Genomic DNA, 6,403 nt, shown 5'->3' on the forward strand with positions numbered 1-6,403 from the left:
TCAAGCCACTGGTTCTGCAGAATCCTACAATAGTAACCAGATCAGGTATTTACATCGTGAATAAGCAATATTGTAACCCGAATATTTTCTAGTCAGTTCAGTCACAATAGCTGTAGAAAGGGAAATTCCAATATGCCTAATAACAAGCAGCACAATAGAGGAGATAAGCACATGTGATATACAGGAAACAGCAAGTTGGAGTAACTCGAATGCTGTGATTCAAGTAAAACAGTTAGATACAAGAGTAAGGTTACTAACCAAAGATTCAAGTATGGCAGTAAGCCACAATCATTACAATATGCAGGAAGATATAATCCCAGCACAGGAACAGTTAATGGATGGGACTGGTATTGCAATTGGGCTGCCAGTTGGAACATATAAGAGAATTTCCCTAAGAAGTCAATTAGCAGTCAAAAGCGGTATCTCTACCAAAGCCGGTGTGATTGATACAGATTATACCGGAGAACTCCAAGTATTGCTATTCAACCATCTAGACATGTATTGTCTCATCAAAACTGGTGATTTAAGTGTACAGTAAGTAGTAGAAAAAATTTACACTTCGAATATGATGGAAATAGACAACCTAGAAGATAGTGAAAGAGGTGTGTCGCAATTCGGCAGCACAGACATTGCAACATGGACTATTACTATCGGGAAATTGGAACCAAAAGTCAGCCAATGACATATGTCAATAGACCTGAATACACACTGGTATGATACAGCCGAAATATCTAAGCTAACCCTCATGACTAGTACTATACTAGCTCGCAAGGAATTAAAGAAATTTAAGGAAGAATGTTTGGAGCAAATCCAGAAGGCCATGCCAGGAGATAAAGAATGGCTTAAATGAAAAAATGAGTAGGAGAAACTATGAGACAATGGCAACCCTTTCCCGAAAGCCTGCACCTTATTTGATAAGTTGCTTTACTATAAGTAAAGGCTATTTATACCAAAAAAGTAGGACTTTAATACAACAATAACTGAAGGGTGTTACGATGCTGGAATAGCAAGATACTTCAGACAAGAAAAAACTCTTGGAATAATTATGAGGGATTTATATTGGAAAGTCCGGGCAGATTGGATAAACAATTACGTGTGGTTGTGTGATGATTGTCAACATAACAAATCGCCACAATACGCGAAATATGGTCTAATACAACTACAGTCAATACCCTATGCATCTTGAGCCTCAATATGCGTCGATTTTATTATGCAGTTAGCCTAAAGTCAAGGTTGTACCCAAATTATGGTAGTAGTCAACAGGTTTACAAATATGGTCCACTTCATTGAATTAGAAGGAACTGCTACTGCGAAGGACGTAGCTACAGCCTTTATAAAGGAAATCTGGAAGATATATTGCTTACTAACAGAAATTGTCTCAGATATGTACTCGAGGTTTGATGGAGAATTTTTGGAATATTTGTGTAAAACATTTAGCATAAAAAGGAGGATGTCAACGGTGTACTACCAACAAATGGACAGAAAAATTGAGCGAACCAACCAAGTGCTGGAAGGTTACCTGCGATGTCTCGTCAACAATGATCAAGATGACTGGTACCAATTACTATCTCTAGCTAAATATGCCTATAATTACTCAACAACCAATACACATAGAATGACACCTTTCTATGCAAACTATGGATTTCATCCACAAAGGAAATCGATGAAGGAATGCGAGGCGTAAAATCTAGGAGCTATACTTTATGCAAACTAGCTAAAGACAATCCAGGAACAAGTAAGGCAGTCACCCCATCAGACACGGGAAGCCATGGGGAAATACTATAATAGAAAGGCCAAGGAACAACCAGACTTTAAAATAGGGGATAAAGTAATATTAAATGCAAAGAACATTCATACACATCAGAAGTCAAAGAAACTTAGTCCAAAATTATATAAACCATTCATGATCTTGGAAAAAAGAGGGAATCATACCTACAAGCTCAACATTTCAGATTGATGGAACATACACCCAGTGTTCCACATATCTGTATTTGAACCTTACAGAGAGTCAGCATGGGTGAACAGAGAACAACCTCCCTGAGTGCAGGAGGATAATATTGGTAACTTAAACTGGGAAATAGAGAAAATCATGAGAAGCAAGATAGGCTCTTACCGAAAGAGAGTCCACGGTCACTACTAGGAGGTAGGCGAAATGATGGTACTTTGTGAAATGGCAAAGTTGTTCCAAAGATGAAAATACCCGGGAACCTGCCAGAGGCATGAATAATGCAAAGGAAATGGTAGAAAAGTGCCGGCGCGATAAGCCAGAAATACCACGGCAGGCAGCGGAAGGATAATGAAGAAAGGTTTTTCCTACTATGGCCCTGCAAACGTGGAAGGTTTTTCACCCTGCTCTCATCGGGTTCTAATGGAGCTAATATTTAAGGATTTAATATTTTAATATTTTATTTTTTTAATTTATTTTATGTACAAAAAAGGCATCCAGGGTGAAGCATTAAGAGGAAGGAGCTCATATTAGGAATATCAGGATCTGATACCTTGGAGTCATCCTAAGTAGGGTAACCCCATCCTGAATCAGAATCTCTGATCTCCAATAGCCCTCCCCGGCCCCCTTACAGGGCCTGCACATTATCAAACATATCAATCTCAGTTTCATCCTGTGACTATAATATTACAGAACCAAAGGTATCAGAATAATACCATATACATCGCCGTTGTCCCTCCGACTAGATCCTGTTCGCAGCCAGTATGGGAGGGGACCATTGGCTAGGTCTGAGAAGTGGAATGGAGTAAATCTGTCAACTACCCAGAAGATTAGTAGGCTTCAAAGATATAATACCTTTGGTATGGGGGATAGGTAACGGGATGTTTTCGTACAAAGAGATAGTATTAAGTAGTAAAGAATTTCAACAAGAGACCAATACATTCAGATTCATCCTACAACATTTGAAAGAGTTCAGAACCCTGAGGGACACTACCATAGAAGCTATTAGACATATCGGAGTGTTGCAGCTAGGTTTCAGAACACATTATAGTTCTAGGAATGAGTTCTAATATTACACAGTGATTGAAACCCTGTTTCACAGAGCAACTAAGGGTTGCCAATCGAGAGAAGATTTGTCAATCGACAGGAATAGCTTTCTGTGAATTGGTAGGAAGTCCTGTAGAAGATATCTGTAGGTTGAGTAAAAAGTTACCGGAATTTGAATCTGGCAATCTGAAAAAAGGTTATGATTACAACTACCTTGGCAGATGCAACCCGCAAATAAAACTGATCATTTCATCAACAATGAAGACAATTGGAGCCAACTCAGTTCAACTTGAAAACTAGGCCACAAGTCTAAAGACTCTAAGAATTGGATAACTACTATTGGAAATAGTCCGGTTCCGCTTCAATTATATTGTAATTGCTAAAGAGGGTGTAGTGATTTTCTGGGTCTCCAGGTGTTCACATCTTTCAAGAATACCTGACATTGCGAGTTATATTCAGAAAGGTACATGGTTGTATGATAAAAAGATGTAGTCCGCAAACACTCAGATGTGGAATATAAATATCGAAGTGCCTCCCAAGCTTTATACATTATCATGCAATGGAGAAGATACCTTAACAATATAAACTTATTTTACTATTCTATTTTACTTTACCGAATTTACTTCACTCTTAGTAGTTATAAATGAAACGAGTGAACTCCAGCCTTCCTAGGCAATCTCCGTCTACAGAAATGAATCTTGATTGGCCTAGACAATTCTGAAGTCTATCAGATTGTCTTCCTCTTACAGGCAACCTCACAAATTTCTTCTAACTTCCAAGTAGTATTACTCCATCAGTTGTGGTCTGTTTTGCATAAAGCTGCCTTGAAACTATTCTCCAGGTTCCCCTCTACCAGCTCAGGCACCCTGCGCATAGCATCCAGTTAGACAGACGGCATGACTGTATACGGTGTTACAGAAGCATCTCTACTTGTACACTTTAACTAGGCTTGGAGTAACTCTTCAGGCTGTAGTCCATGACACTAAGGACTTATACCGGGGCCGGTGTGGGGTGTTAGCCACCACACCTCCAAGTTACCACTTGTTTAAATCTCAACTGTGTGCAGGAGTGATCTGCACAACCTGAGATTCAAACATCCTTGGTAGTCTCGCATGACAAACAATCTAGTAACTTCCCCCGAAGTCCTACATAACAAATTACTTTCAAGGTAGGGTAACTTGGCTTCATAGTAGGGTAACCACCGCTCCTTACTAGTACTTATGCACTTCTTAGTATGGTATAGCATGTCTAACTGAGGTACTTAATCAACAGTACCTCTACTCTGTAGACTCTAGTCTACCACCATTCCTATGGCTGTAGTCTCTCAACACCAGTATGGGATAAGTTTAGCTAGCTGTAATAGTACACTGTAAAGTTTTGTTACAACTGCAGAGGATGCAATTGTCCTTCCATTTGTCATCAGAATCTTTTCCTCTTTCTGTTCCAGCTGTCCTGTACATGGTATAAGAGAAGGAGCGGTATGAGAAACTGTACTGTTTGTAGCCATCATGGATTCTTGTTTAAAAGAAGTATCATTAGGACTGTCTTCGCTTTGTCTAGTGTGGTTATAGACAAGTAGAGGGTCTAGGAGCACTTGGTTTTCCTAAATGCAGGAGAGACTGTCAACTAAATAGTTGGTTCTTTAAAGAATATGGACTATTTTTTTCATTGCAGTTTTTTCTAATTTCTCCTACCCCTTTAGACATTCTTCATCCAAGAATATTGTCGGTTTGAAAAATTAGTAAGGGATTAGTTGTCTGTAATAATGGTAATAATGTTACCCATCAGGACGTAGTTAAAAGTAGTAAAAGAATCAATTACTGCAAGGGCTTCCTTGTATGTAGTTTTATCATTTATTTGTGAATTAGTAAACTTTCTGTTGTATAATGCTACAGGTCTTGCAGATTCATACATCAGTCTTAACCAACTCACACTCTAGCTCTTAGATCCAATCCATCAGTAACTAACCAAATTTATTCCAGTTTACTGTAGTCGATAGGTCATATAACATTGTTGTTTTTAATCAACACCTTAATGTTGTTGAAGGCTTAATCATAGGTAGAGGTCCAGATGAATTCTGCATTGCCAGTGAGGTCTGTAAGTGGTGTAGTAACAGTGGCATAGTGTGGTAGAAACTGAGAGATGTAGTTGGCAAGCTCTAAGAACTGCACTAGTTCTTTCTGATTCTGGGGTTTTGTCCATATGGTTAAGTAATTGATCTTTCCAGGACCTGCATGTATTTCTTCATCTATGACATACTCTAGAATATCAAGTTTATTGGTAAATAGAATGGATTTGTTTCAGCTGGCATAGAATTTGGCATTTCTTAGCTTTGTATATACTAATCTGATGTGTTATACATACTCTTTTTCAGAGTCAGAGTATAGGAGTATATTGTCAATGTATACTCATACAAAGTGATGGAGGTATTCACTTAGTAAGTTTTCAATAATCTGGATAAAAGTGGTGGGCCTTTCATGTTACCTTATGGTCTGACTCAGCTAATGAAATTTCTTCAGAGTGTTTTGAAACTGTCATAGTGATTGTTTTCTCGATCTATCCTGATTAGGAAGTAAGCCTCACTCAGGTCAATCTTGCTTCGGAATCTAGCCAGTCCAACTACATTAAGAATCTGGGTTTGGTTTGGGATCATGAAACTCACCATAACCGTATTTTCATTGGTTTATTTGAGATCAACCAGGTGATGAATTTCTTTACCATCTACTTTTAGTTGAACAAACATGCGTGCAGTACTTGGTACTTCTGCTTAGTAGATAATTCCCCTTCTCTGATTTTGGTTTATCTAATCACAGGGTGGGTCTTTATATGGCTCACGGATTGAGTATATCGGTTGGTATTTTAGATTGAAAGAGTCTTGTAGGCGGATGTGGTGGTTAACCTCCCTCATTAGCGGTTGATCCTCTACAATCTTATTTGGAAACACATCAGAATTGTTTTCCATCAGGCCTTGAGCAGTTACTTCATAAACTGTGGCTCAGTATTCTCCACCTGTTAGTTTACATGAGAGTCGGACCCTCTGTTCTGGAAACTCAATAATGGATTCTCCACATTTGATTTTAGCTTTGTGGCGGCTAAGGCATGGCACCCCAATCAGGGTGTTATATTTTGCTAGGTTTCCTACCAGCATCTCCGGTAGTAATACATTAGTTGATGCAAGCTAGATTGTCATACTGCAAGTCTGATCGATTGTAGATTATGATCCCCTTGTTGCCATATTGACTGCTATAGGTTGAATAAGGTCTAGAGCTATGAGTACACGAGATGAAATAAAGGTGTTACTGATCATATCTTTTCCAATTACATCACTATTGAATAAGACATGGGCCTGCTTGCCATTAATCCAAATCATGCCTTTACCGTGCGTTACGGACTTGTCACTGCCCGGTAGTA

This window comes from Tuber melanosporum (genome assembly GCF_000151645.1).
Source record: "Tuber melanosporum whole genome shotgun sequence assembly, scaffold_128, strain Mel28".
NCBI lineage: Eukaryota > Fungi > Ascomycota > Pezizomycetes > Pezizales > Tuberaceae > Tuber > Tuber melanosporum.